This window comes from Pungitius pungitius, chromosome 6, assembly GCF_949316345.1.
Source record: "Pungitius pungitius chromosome 6, fPunPun2.1, whole genome shotgun sequence".
Lineage (NCBI taxonomy): Eukaryota > Metazoa > Chordata > Actinopteri > Perciformes > Gasterosteidae > Pungitius > Pungitius pungitius.
This window is the reverse complement of record NC_084905.1, coordinates 15,832,427-15,847,547: the sequence shown is the minus strand read 5'-3', so window position 1 is coordinate 15,847,547 and position 15,121 is coordinate 15,832,427.

The window sequence follows — 15,121 nt, the reverse complement described above, 5'->3', positions numbered from 1 at the left end:
CTCTGGTGAGGGTGTTAATTACGGCTCCTTGCAGCTGCCATGCTTGCCACTTACTGGGCCTGCCGACACTTGCCAGTGCACAGGGGATCCACGCTCTCAGAGGGGATTATGGGCCGGCACGCACAGCGCGGCAAGAAAGGGAGACTTTTCCTTTTGGGTGTTTTTCCACTTTTAATAGGCTGAATGTAAGACAGACGACAGACGGATGAGAAGCGACTTGATTGATGTCTCTGTGTCTTGGTGTGGGTTTGCGTGGGTCTTTGCTCGCAGAGGTGTGCGGTAAGTCTGTACAGCCATCGCAAGCACTTTGTTAATGCTTTTCTGTGTGGATGCGTCTTGCTTCCCAAGTTACATATCTCCCCAAAGACAAACTATGATTCTGCTACTGTGCTGCATGCCTCTAACTGGGCCTGGAAGCGACCACTGAGTAAGCATTTAGGTGGTTTTTCAGTGGCCAAAAGCAGCCTGGTGCTGATGCTCCACCTCCCGGTGCTCCCCCACCCTCTCTGCAGTAATTACAGGGTGCACAGGGGCCTCTCTGACGTACGAAAAGGATTTATTTTAGTGTGTTTCCACAGAGGTTAAAATAATGCCACAGTGTGAGCACAAACACACACACACACACACCCTCAGGCTCAATCCTGACAGCATTTATCAACAGCCCATTGCTGCCTCCCTTTGTTCAACTAAAAGTCATGAGAGCACAGGTCATCGTTGTGGCATCCAGTGACATTAAGTATGTCTTTAAAAACTGGATGGTGTGAATTGACATTTCTATTTCAAAAACGAAAAATCTGTTGTTGTTTTTTTGGTTAGAAGCCTCTTTTAAATGCACGCAAGACTTTGCTCAGTTATAATACTTACATTCCTTTGATGGAGTTGCCTTATTGGCTGCGATCGAGTCCTTTCGGATCCTTGTTTCTAAACGGTGAGGCAATAGCTCATCAAGGCGCTGTGCTGCAGAGGTGCTGCTTGTGCTGACCAGTGTTTTATTTGTTCTTTGAAGTGACTCTCTGAGAAAAACGATCATAAATCAGCTTTACACTTTCTGCTAAGTAATACAAAATACATAAGTCTCACATGTTTTGAGAAGTAATCCTATATATTAAAGTATGTCATGCTCATTGATCTTGCCAAGAACTCAACGACTTTTTTCCACAGGCCCAGTTTGTCCTTTTAGAAGTCTGACGGAGTTTCTTTTTTTTCCGAGGGGCTGTAAAAGAGAAGACCGAGGAACGTAGCCCCCTTTTTTTTCTCTACAGGGCTCCTAATATGTTCCATATTGTGAGTTTAAATGGGGTGGACTCAGGAAATGCAGTCACACTGCTTTGCCTTCCAAGCTTCCAGTCTGAGGTTTGGCCTGCAGTGCCGGTGGTTCTGTGGACTGGGGCTGATTGGGTGGTTGGAGCAGCCGAGGCGGTCAGGCTTCGCCATGTGGGCTTTCTTCCTCCTCTCCTCCGGAGCCGAGATGTCCACGTCGCTGGTTCTGTTTTGTTATGTTTTCCTGCCTGCAGTGGAACCCCATCTCATTCAGATTATAGATAAATGTCTCTCCCTCTGGCCCGCTCACGCTCTGGTTGTCCACTGCAACTTCATTCCAGTTCATTGTGCAGAATTTCTTAAAGGAATGAACTATACATTTTGAAAGTTTCTTGCCAAGAGTTAGATGTGGAAATAGATACTAGGTTTTTGCAGTTTGCAGCCAGTTAGCTAAGCATACAGACGGTAACAGCTGTAGGAAGAAATATAATCCACCTACCAGCGCCTCTAAAGCTCACAAATTGACACGTTATAACTTCTGAAGTGCATTCAGTAAGAGTTTGCCATGCGACCAGCAGCGAATTCAGGAAGTTAAAGCTTGCAGCCAAGAAATGGTGACGGTTCTGTGGCAGGGCAGAGGAAAACACAGAAGGCGAGGTGAGGTTGTGGGCAAGGTCTTTTTACCTGGCGCAAGGCAGTCACACACAGGAAGTCGGTCAGTTGAGGCAATCAAATTCGACAGGGAGTAGGCCAAAATCCAAAAATCAAGAACAGGAAACTAACACAAGAGGGGAATGTTAGAAAGCAATGAACAAAAGGTACAAAGAAGCAGGAAAGCAGGGGAGGAAACCAGCGGCAGGTGATCGAACGCAGGTGTATTGAATGAGAATTCGGGAGGAACAAGAGGACAGGAGCTGAAATGACAGCAGAGGTTAGTGACAACATTAAACAGGGAACACACTCACAACGGGATGTTACTGAAATAGTCCAGCGTTAAACCGCTTTCTGGTCTTCATACTGAACTAAGCTAATGGCAGCCGACTGTAGCTTCATATTCAACACAATCTAATCCAACAATCTGCAAGAAAACATAAGTATCTTTCTGAGAATGCAAAACCTTTTCTTTCTTTATACTTCAAGCAGTTGCCTATTGATGCCTATTTTGTCTCCAGTGTGTTGTGAGATCTTCATTAACCGGGGCCAGCACTTTAAGCCAACCCTTCATCTGCTGCAGATGACTTTATGGGGCTTTCTAAGTACTCGTGCTCAGCAATGTGAGGCCCAGCTACGAGCGCGTATCTCCGAAAAGAGCAAAGATGAGTGAGGAGGCTCAAATTCCAGCACAGAGGTCAGGTTTCGCATTCCTGGGGCACACACCACCGCCTGTCTCCACACTGACATACCTGCCGAGCGTATGAGTGCCAGTGAGGGGCCAGGAATGTGTGTGTGTGTGTGTGCGTACACATGCACGTGGTGGACTGTGATTATGTTTTCTTCATTTAAACTAAATTTGTCAAAATGCATTCCATTGCAAATCACCAAACGCACAGAAAAAAATCTATCAAAGCAAAGAAAGGAGTGAGCTGTTTTGTTGTGTGATACAGAAGAAAACTCACAGATGTAGCGAGGAGTTGGCTCACCGAATCAAACCAAGCACTCATTGCTCTGTGCACGCCATTCCCGATCAGCTCCGAGGGTGGGTGGGAGTCCAAAAAGAGCATTAAAAAACACGAGGCTCCTTCTAGTCTCAGTTGAACAGAGCGGATGCCCTTGAAACTCAGAGGAATCCAGAGAAACCGCTGCAGCTTTTAGCTCATGGTGCCTGCTGGGCTGCAGCTTTTATTTTGAGGTAAAAGCCTCGCTAAACAAAAGCTGAAGTGTCTTTGTAATTGTTTAGTCATTTTGTTGTGATTTTAATGGAAAGTTGGATACGAATACCAATCCAGCTGCATACAATGGTTTTCATTAAGTTAACAATAGTGTTTATTTCACGGTCTCTGAACCGGGCCCCATGAGGGGAAGTGGATGACTAATTAGATTTAAGTGTTGCTTTCTTTTTTATAAAATATGAAGCTTAAAGTTCTGAGCCGCATGGATTGTTTTATTCATCCTCAGGCTTTAGCTGTAAGAACACATTTTCTCAATACAAAAAATGCACTTAAGCCTGGATAGGTAGTAAACGTTTTATGGGCCATGTCAGAGTATCGGATGTCAAAAGCAGAATTTATGACGCTATCTCTTTACAAAATGTACGTCAGGCTGGGCAACTCCTCACCAATATACTGTAGGTGCAGTAGGTGAGGTGACATCTGGCTCGTCATCGTTGCGGGGCTCATCTGCGGAATTCTCTTGATCAGAAACACAATACTTCCCAGCAGTGTTGCGTTAGTTGCTTAATGGTAACAGTACACTAAATTTGTACACATGTTTGAGTTGGCCCAGAACGAGGGGTTATCAAACAACTAATTAGACGGCATCAAACTTCACAGAAATACAGAAACTTGGCCCGGGTGGATCTTCGCTCCACATGCTCTGCGATGGGGTCCCATGAGAACACAAGCGTCCTCAGTGGGCTTCCCAGTCATCAAGAGCGGCCAGCGTTAATAACATGTTTTATTCCTCTATGGCCGTGCAACATGATCTCCATCTGACATTCCTGGGCTTTTGTTTGTCTCCGTTTCCACTCCGCTCTCCCCACTGCTGCTTCACTTGTCCCGGGCCCAATCCCGTATGAGGCTGTTTAACGTCTTAATATGCTGCTGTCTTTCATCTGGCTCCTGTTAAAGCCTTAACAGAAAGATGGTGAATGCTAACTACTGTCAGCACCTGGCTGTAAGAGAGCGGTGGAGTGGTGCACAGAGGGAGAGGAGACAGGGGGCGGGGGGGGGGGGGAACAGAGGACTCAAAAAGTGTCGAGAGAAAGGCCCGTTGACTCAGTGGTGGAAGTTCTATTGCTTTAAAAAGTTTCAAAACTTTTGATTTTATGAAATGATTTTATGACCATTGAAGCAAAAATCCTCTTCACTCTGAAAGGGCTCACATGGCTATAGGAATGATTAAATCTATTCATTTACACTGTGCCATACAACATTGTTGAGTGATTTTTTTTTATATTGAGGTCAAAATATTTAAATTATGTCTGAAATTTAGTTGATTAGTAGTAGAGTAGAAGACAACAAATACGTGGATGTTCATGTTCCTCCTGCTGTAATTCACCATGTGTCACGCACGGTCATTTTCCGATAATCTTCCCTCTGTACTGCCCGCTCGCTTGCTTTTGTACTCTCGGCCGCTCTTTGTCAGCTTGTTGCTGTGCATCATGGCGTGGTTCGCCCAGATTCCTCTGCAGGTTTATGTCCACGCCCATCCCATCGCCCGCGGCAGCAGGTACGCGTGGCGGCAGCCTGCCAGAGCTGACGTGTCTGATGATGTCCTTACAACCATTAACACGGCAAGGAATTGCTAATAGAAACCAGCCCCCCAGCTAAAACGAGTCGTGTCAGCCGCGGTGCGGCAGGCCCCCCCCGGTCTCTATCGGACGAGGGGATCTTGTCCTAAACATGAGGCCTAAACATGAAGCAGCGCAGTCGCAGTCCTCTCTTCTCTTCGCTGGCATTCCTCTAACTCATTAGGTCTCCCCCCCCCCCCCCCCCCTCCTGGCCTGTACCAACACAACGAAAGCAATCCAGGTGAATTTATATAAACGCTGTAATAACGGCCCTCGGGGCTACTCAAAATCAGGATAATAGGAGGCGCCTTGCGAGCAGAAAAGAAAAAGAAAACCCTCATTACACTTGCTTCTGCTTTGGTCCTGAATTGTCCAACGTGCTGCAGCTTGTCACTCTTGGAAAGTGTTCAGACTCATCTGCTTCGGCGTTGTTCATTCCTCCTGCGGCCCAGATCAGGCTGCTGATTGAACGAAGGCCCCCGAAACTGTCTGAAATTGTGTTTATGTAATGTAATACCTATTATTTTAGTAATGTTGTTTTATATCCCGCAGGGCTGTGGAGTGAAAGATGAGTTATTCTTCAGTATACCAAAGCCACTCGCTCAACCTCTCGCTGTCAAGTGTAGAGTAAAACTAAGGGCAAGGTAAATTTGGTCCTCAGTGTTGCTTTTATTTTTGCTGGCATGCGCATGTTTTTGGGCACAAGCGGGCATCTGCTCGTGTTTCTGGTCTTTGGCACGTCCTCAGTCGGTGAGGTGCAGTTTCAGGGGATTTCTTCCCTCAGGCTGTGGCTCCAGTCCAGGCTAAGAGGCCTGTCCGCGTCTAAAAAAGATGCCCCCCGTGTCAGTGTGATTGCTGTGTGAGAATACAGAAGAACGGGCAGGTGGTATTTATAGCAGGAGGAACTAGACAGTGCGGCGGATCGCGCTTACTATGCGAAGAGAGTCAAAGAGCTGGTTTATTTTGTTGTGACAGGACAAATATTTGTGAGTCCATTATGAGGTTACACCTACAGACACAGGCTTTGGAGACAGTAGGAGTTTGTTTTCATCCTTTTCATCTCCCCCCCAGCCCTCCTTCTTCCCTCCCTCCTTTAACTCCCCCCTCTCAGCAGAGTTTTTAATATCAAAGTGCACTGTCTGACAGGGGTGAGTCTCAAACAAGGCCTCTTTTGTTGGGTCTCCCTCCAACCGGCCAGCAACGACAAGAACTTGTCAACCCTTGTTCAGTTAGAAAGGAAGATGAAGGGAAGGGGGGGAGGGCCCGAATTGGCTCTTCTACAATGTACAAACCAGATTATTTCGGCGTCTGACGTTGGGTATGAAACTGAATAACTTCATTTCATCTTATTAAGAAGCAGTCATATTATCGATATTAAAAAACACCATTCATTTTTAAGATTCCCCATATATTTAATGTCATCACACATAATAGGGACACAATCTCTCTGTCTCTATAAGGAGGAGAGGGGGACGACTTTGCCAGTAAACCGAACAGCAGCCAGAATGAATATAATATTTGTATCAGTATTCAGTTTGCTTGGTATTTACACTCATGTCTTGCCATGTGATACGGAGGCTATGCACGTTTACCCAGCAGTGGTGAAGAGTAAAGTATATTCAATCAAGTCAGATTTTAGGATGCTCTCCTAGGAGAGGAGAGTTACTTGCTGGAAATGAAGGAATAAAACCTTTTGTAGCCTGTTAACAACTGGCTTGAGTTAAAAGGCTAAGTGCTAACTAAAAGCTGTTACCTATGCACCTCTTTGAGATGACACTCAGGCTAAACTATTCACAATATTGACAATTAGCTGCCATGAGACAGCCCTGCTGTGAGCATCCGGCTGTGGTTAGCAGAAGGCTAAACTATGAGCAACAAGTTCTATTCATCTCTGAAACATATTGTCAGGATTCCATCTAAAGGGACCTGCATCTGCATTTGTAGAGCAGCCAATAGGAAAATATCATATGAATGTAAGTCTGACAAACCCTTAAAACAAAGCGGAGAGGAGGCACAGAAACCAGAAATCTTTCTCTCAGATCACTAGAATAAATATGCTCAAAGCTTATTATGGATTTTTGTCCAACGATGCCAAAAATAAACTGCCTTACCACAGCTTTAAGTACAGGATATTTTTAATTTCACCTCATTGGCTACCTCATCCTACTTGTGATTGAACTTGAAATCATCCTCCGAAGAATTTATTGCACATGCTTTGGAAAATGCCTTCAGCTCACGTGATAGCACAGAACTTTTATGCTTCTGTTTTCAATGTAAGCAACCTTGTAGCGTCATGCTGATTCATGAACCGCTGTTTAGTTTGTTTCCACAGATGAAGTCACAACTGTGAGGAGGATCATTTGATCTGGATGAACACTCTGCACTGATCATTGCCCTGTCGTGTCACCCCTCCAGAATGGGTTGAGTTTGTGGTAGTAACGTGGCTCTGGTGAGAATTGAGATGATCTGGATATCAATGCTATTCCTGCATGGAAAACACCTTCAAACAAACCAGGCTCGGTGCAAGAGCCACGATGTTCTTCCCTTACTATGTGAAAACTGCGTTTGACCTCTTTCCACTAAGAACATCCTCGCGAGTTGTAGTTCAGGTTGTAGGTACGACAGTGTATGTTTACAGTGTGCTGTAATGCACACCAGGGGGGAGGAGGAGGAGGAGGGGGGGGGAGGGAGGGAGTGCCCGTGGCTGGCGGCCAGCTGAGGCCCCAGATGTGCCGCGTTGTTCGGACCTTGTCCTGCGCTGTAAGTGTGTGGCTTGGAGTCGGCTACCGGACACACACTGAGGGATCTGGACAGCAGATGACGGCTGGCTGCTCCCAGCGTGTAACACAAACTGTTGAGCTGTTAAGAACGTACAGTGAAAATGTCAATGAGATGAAAATCATTTAGTTAGTGAGAAAGAAAAAGGATTAGTTATTTTTACGCCATAACGAACCGGCAAATAACAGTATGTGTCACCAACTATCATTCATTTGGAGGTGTGATTAATATAAGTCCAGTATTTCATCTCCTCTAGCTCTGTTTTAGGACTGTAGAAAATACCTCATGAGCAACTAAATGCTCCCCCATGTTCACCGGCTAGTTGCCACCTTTATCCGCCTGCTGTTTGGTGCCGAGCGCATATGTGTAACATTTTTTTGGAACGTTTTTATCCTGTTCCCTCTGATGTGTCTCTTTGTCATCAAAAAGGAATTCCTCTCTAGGTTTCTCCTGAGGGGGTCACTCCTGTTTTGACATCTCGTAAAGTGCCCCTGGCTAAGTCTTTGAACCTAATTGTGGGTTGATATCTATAATAATGTCACTATTGCACTATTCTATGAAACCCCCTCATTATTTTCAGCGTTACCTTTTTTCTGTCTCCCACCACTTGAATCTTAGTTTGTCGTCCTCTTGCATGTTTGTCCCCTTTTCCATGCCGTCATGGGGGACGGCTACCTGTTTTCCCACACTGACATGTGAACAGAAAGCCGAGGCAGCGGAGGCCATGCCTGTCTACCTTCCCAACCCAACGTGTTTGCGTTCCACCGTACGCCATGCGTGGAGAATGTGAACTTATTATTTTGAGACACTTCAGGGGGGGAAATGACTCCACCCAGAGGTTATGTAATTTAAAAAGCTCTCTAAAAAAGGTTCCTTACTTTCTTTACGGGGCTTTTTCAAATATGGCCAACACTCCTCGAGGGCCACGTGTGGAGGTCCGTGAAGGGTTTGCTGGACGGGCACGGAGAGCACGCAGCTCGGCGAGGGAGTTTAAGTGTTCTGTCATGGTGGAACACGGACGTCTGGTGGTGATTACGGGCCATTTGTTTCTGTCAGAGCACAAAGCTTAAGCCTTCTTTCTGCGGGATGGATGAATTAGTGGAAGTTAACTAGATAAAAGGAAGGAGAAGAAAAAAGAGAGCCGCACTCATCAATGAAATTCTTTGACACTGAGACGTGCAGTGATTACCTTCACTGGAATGTGTTTCTACGATACGATTGAAGAAAAAAAAAGTTTTTTTTCCCCCTCCCTGTGTGCGTGTTCTGTGCTCTCACGGACCAAATTTTCCATTGGAACTTCCAGCCCTTGTATCCAAACTTGTCCTCATTTTATTCTAACCCCTTGTTGTTTCCTTCCCTCTTGCACACAAACACACGCACACATACATAATAAACATGACCTGACTAATGCGTGTTCCTTGTCCAAAGAGCAGAGATAAAGACAGAGAGGAAAGTGGCGAGTGGTGCAGATCCCCCCCCCCCTCCTTTCCTCCCCTCTTGTCCTCCCCAAGGGGATCGGATGTTCTCAGCCGTTATAAAGCAAGCAAAGCTATCGGCCGGCAGACCGTCTGGCTCCAGAGCCGCCCGGGCACACAGACAATGCCAGACCTTCTGTCACGAGCTGTGCTTTCACGGAGTTCATCCCAACGAGCCTGTGGGCCCGAAACACGGCCGCACACACACACACACACACATACACGCATGCACGCACGCACGCGCGCTGAGCACACTCGAGATAACTTAGTTCATTTCGAACTCTTGTTTGTGTCGTCTTGTGTTCGCAGCTCTCAGCTCTCACTCTCGGCGGGATTTTCGATGACCTCGCCCTCCGTCTCAAACTCAAGCCGCCGTTTGACCTCCTCGGTGACAGCAGGTTTTTTTAATAAGCTCTGTGGGTTGTTGCAACGTCAGCAGCAACTCCCAGAGAGCCCTCAGCCTGTGCCATTAAGCGCATGTGAGAAAATGTCGCTGGTATTGACGGTGTCCATTCCACCCTTCATTAACTTAAATGTGGACGCCAACTAGTTCATGTTATTCAATGGATGAAACGTGCACAAGCACTTTACTTGAGTCATCTCTTTCACACTTACATGATGCCCCGTTACATAGTCTTAATTACTATGTAGTAGTTAATTACCACTAGCTACAACAAAATCCAATATTGAGAATCAGACAACACTGAGAAGGATCACTTTGGCAAGAGACTACTACTGTTTAAGATAAAATTCTTTCGTTCAGATGATTGGGGGCTTTTTGTGATGTTCACAGGGTGAAACATTTAAATGGATCCATCACATTTTCTAGATATTTTTTGCAATTTCAACTTTTTCTCTATCTATGAACTGAAATTAACATACAAAGTTTTAATTCAAGCCACTTTATTGCAACTGTGTTGCACAGGAGGATTAGCTGGATGGATGTCTCCTGCTTGGGGATCTACCGGTCTGACTGCATCCAGGAGACCGGAGTGAGTTATTCCCGCTGAGGCTTCTTTGTAGCCTGCTGCAGCTGTTTTGGATTTCAAGGTCCACCCCTCTCCTCTGTCCAGCATTTCCCCCTTCAGACACCCTCCCTCGATTACCACCCCTGTAGTACCCACCGACACTCGCTTACATCTGCTCTCATGGTAAAATAGCGACAGGCATCACAACAGGTGTTTTACGATCGCTTGTCCGTCCACACGGGTTCCAGGGTGATTGATGGAGGAAGAGAGGAAAGCAAGCATGAAGGTTCACATTGTGTTTGAGACAACGGCAGGAGCTGCACACAGTGTGTGTGGTGGTGGCGGCGCGAGAGGCGGCTGGCCCGGGACCGTGAGTCCTCCTCCACACCGGTTCACCCCTGGACAATTAGGGACACTGTGCCCATGAACGCGTCCTTGTACTTGCTTGTGGTTCCTCGTTGCGTGTGAGATGGGGGCCTTGCATGTCAGAATAACTGATACTGATAATGGGTACGGTGTAAAAAGGAACACTTAATGAATGTCATTAAGACATTCATTAAGTGTTCCTGTACGATTGGACAAAGAGGAACAAAATAACCCGACCAAAACAAAATGTCACCTATTTATCCTCCCTCCTCTTGTGATGTCCCCACCGTGCTTTCTCCCTCCAATATCTCCTTCTCACCCACGGCTGTTTTCATCACCCCCCCCTCTCTCCCTCTCTCTCTCTCTCTGAACGAGCTGCCCCTCGGATTACTGGGGCTTGTGGAGCTCTATCAGAAACATGTGTGGAGGGCTGGAGGAGGCTGATGGGAAGTCCTCCGTCAAGCGGCTCGCCCTCATTTATTCCAAAGAGCCCCAGCCAGTGGGGAAGACAGAAACCTTTTGGCTTTTTACAGGATATTATTTCCATTGAATGGATAAACAGGAAGGAAAAAAACGTCTTACCCTGAAACCACTTTGTAAAAAACAGGAGCCAGTTGGAAACCTTAATCCCCCCCCCTCCCCACCCCCACCCCGTCTCAGGCACTAAGGCTTTTAGCCTGTGACTTTCCTGCCCACCGTCTCTGTTTAAAAACGTTCAATGTACATCTTCCGCCGCAAACTAAAGACACACCTCTTCAGACTACACCTTGACTAAAAACACTAACCAATCGTAGCACTTAAATTGTACTTATAATGGCTCTTATCGTTAACAAGTTGTAAAATGGCACTTCTTGTTCTTCTGGGTTTGTATCTCTATCGTTGAAAAGCACTTATTGTAAGACGCTTTGGATAAAAGCGTCAGCTCAATGACATGTAATGTGTTTGACTTCAATATCAATATCAATTATAACCATGGCTGATCACACCAGACTGCGCAGTCTGCTGTCTGTAAATATCAATGGCAACATGTGGCAACAGTAGATGCAGCGTTTGACAGAAAGGACGCTTTAAGTTTACTTTATTTGGCGATTATTCAAACCTTTGTTACACTGCCACCTTGTGGACTTTTACTGTATTGAGGGCACACATTTAAGGGGACATTTTAGTTTAAATGTTTAAAATAAACTACTTGTTCCATTATTTTATTTGCTCCTACTTGAGTAGTAGTACAGACGTATTATTTTAATATGAATATTGAACTAAAAGTGAGTGTTGATTTAATCCTATCTGACATTTTTGGAAGGTTAATAATAATACTGAATGATAGTCTGAGGTTTCTTTTTTATAAGATGTGGAATGATTTTTCCTTTTCTGGGTCTCAAATACCAGTTCTTGTGGAGCAAACATAACAGCTGTTTATTAACAATATTCACATAATATTACATCTGCAAGTCTTCATTGAAGAAGCAGCAGATTAAACATGTGGCAGAAAGACTGCATTTGTTTTTTGGCCATTTCTGCTAAAGTCATATGCAAGAAGGAACCAAAGAACTCTAAATTGCATCTATAAAGTCCATTGAGATTGTAAAACCAAGTCTTTGTACTAAGTACAGTAAGGAGAAATCACTGCAGAGTAATGCTGCCGGAGCAGGAAAATGTCTCTCTTTCAGCTACCGAGTAGAGTCTGTGCTGCCTGAGAATGGGCCACAGAGGGAATGGAAAAATCCACGGCATTTAGCTGAAGCTATGTCATAAAGGCAGCACTAATGAGCCGGAGGTTTTAGGAGAGCGAGAGGAGGAGGAGGAGGAGGAAGCGAGAGGAAATGGTTTACATATGGATTTGAAAGAGCACAGGCAGGCACCACAGCTATGTTGTGTATTTAATGCAAAGCATTCAAGAAAAGTCATTTTGGTGCAAATGTGTCCCTCGCTCCTGCTGCTCCTGCTCCGACACTTTTATTTGGCACTCACTTCGGCTTGTGAAACTTATACACTCGTTCATTTGTTGCAAAAGAGTAGGTTCATTAATATTACAGAATGCTAATACACTGAAGAGGATTGTATGAAGGAACACTAATTTAGCTTTTTTTCATTTTGTAGATTTTCAAAATGTTTCTTTCTTGTACACAATAAAGAGTGTGTCTCACTTAGAAGGAGTATCTTTCTTTCCTCAGCTCTAAAACACATTGTTGGTTGTTAAGCTGCTTCTTAAACGCAAGCAAAGACCAGAGGCAATGTGAACCTTCATAATAAATAAATAAAAGGACTACAACAAGACTAATTGTTTTCTTGTCTTTAGGGCACATTAAATCATCTTCATAGCAACATAAAACGTTATCAAAAGGATTATAAGATTGTTGCTTTATTTAGTTATGGACTGTAGTTCACATATAATAACAGCACAGTTCAACTTGTTTTATATCATACAGAATAGAATGAAAAGCTCAAGCAGCATGGAGTTTTTAAAAAAATAGGTCTTTAAAAGGAGTTGTTAGAAGCTGTGATGGAGATGTCAAAATGTCTTGTCCAGTAACTTTTCTGGTTATATTTTAAAGAAAGATCGTCTCAGTTTGTTTCGATTGGCCGCTTATACATTGTTTGTAATGTAATGTAATGTATTGTAAAAAATACCAATAAAATTTCTGTAAAATACACAGCGACTTGATAACCTCTTGTGAAACTTCATTGAACACAAACAGGGGAAAGATGTCCTCATAAAACTATTTTGTCAGGCACTTGATCAAGAGACTTGAGTGTTGTTTTTGTGATATTACACTTTACTGGCACCATCCTCCGTGTCACCGACCTTCACTTTGACCAGTGGATTAAAACTAAAGAGGATGTGGTTGTGTGTGGGGACACTAATCTATTTTACACATAACTATAGCAGTTTGGTCTCTTAAGTGCCTCTTTTGACCAAACTACAGCATCATCTGCGGCCTTGCGGCTGTCCCTCCACTGACCTGGTCACATCACACATATCAAAGCGCAGTGGTTCTGGTCTGCAGATACACATCCCTGTTCTAACGAGCTCTGTGTGGATTGGGCCGTGGATGGACGCAACAGGGGTTGGTTTGCAGCAAAGAACACATGTGACACAAACAAGGTTTACCTAAAGACAACAGCTGAGGGAGAGAACGGGACTTTCCTGTCATCGCCCCAATCGTGAGGAATGTGTTGATCTACTTCCCCAAAGCACGGCCCTTGTCATTCTGCTCAAAGTCACAATATCAGCAATAGAGGTTGGAAGAGTAGCAACATTATATTAAAATACATATACAGCACTTTCCTCATGAAACTAATACTTCGCTATTAATGTCTTGGAAGATCAGAAACCACAAGTACACAAAGTACACAATAAAAAGCAATACGTTTACTTAATTTACATATACTATTGAATATGCCAGAATCCCTGATATTTGTGAGGTTTCAAACAACTAATGTGCCTTTGTATATAATCGGGGGGAAAAAGTGTTTCAAATTTTTTTTGTATGGATAACGATTGTAAATACGCTCTTACTACTGAAAACACATTTTCAGGATACAGTAAGAGAGATCAGTAAGTTTACAAGTTTACGCTCTCAAACTAATCCTAATGAGAAGACATTATAGGGAGAGACTCGAAAATAGCGACGAGTCGAATAAGAGCTCTGCATCGCCTGCAGCTCTCTGAAATAAGCAAGTTTTAATGTTCAAGAGTAATGCTTAATTATCCATACATGGCCATTTACGAGCATTTTGCCACAGGGCTTCGGCTTCACATTCCCCAATCTAATAGAAGATGGCATTATTGCGTGCAGTCAGAATTATTCACTGCATTACCCACGATTCATAGCGTGTATTAAAGCAAGCAATTTCATGCATATGGATACAGTGGGTCTTAGCAGGGGAGCTCCTGATTGCTCTGAAGCTAATTTCACAATCATTAGTTTTGGTGGTGATGTGAGTGACGGAGTGTATTTAGATTTCAGAAAATGACAAGTTCCACAAGCTTTGGTGACGAAGTTGTAAAGATGAAAGTCTGATCATTGTAACGCTCTGTGTTTAAGCGGCACAGCGCCTGCACTGCTGTGCGTTACAATGAATCTGCTATGATTTCCAAAAACTTGCTTTTCAAAATACAAATAAAGTACATATTGTCTGGTGTTCATCACTTGTGATATAAAGGTTCACCCATGAAATAGTCCCAGAGGGAGAGATACTTTGTAGATTCGGGGCCAAGTGCTTGAAGCTCAGGCTCAACAGAAAACCATTTTAGCCTACAGGTAAAGTTAATGAATCATGGCTAAGTGCTGCATTCCATGCATACGTAAGATGAGCAAATATTTTGCAAAACCTCTGAATCCACTTAATGCTTTTATGGACCATTGTTCACAAAACAATTGTAAATTGTGTTTATGGACTAGGATATAAATCAATGGCAATAAATTATAATCACAGAGAGTCCTTCCAAATGCCATACAATGTAAAGGTACGGGTTTCTTTGCAGGCGTATATAGATTATTCAACATAAATAATCAACCAAGTATATATTATTATTGATAAAGATTGTGAAAAAAATACTTTCACAAACAGTACAGTGATGCATCAATAAATATAATTTAATTAATAAAATAAACATTGTTCTGAAATTATCTTGAAATACCTCATTTATTCTGCTCTATTTTAAGTATATTGGGATGTTTTAGCACACATGGTGGATGAATAGAAAAGATATTAGATAGATAGATAGATAGATAGATAGATAGATAGATAGATAGATAGATAGATAGATAGATAGATAGATAGATAGATAGATAGATAGATAGATAGATAGATAGATAGAT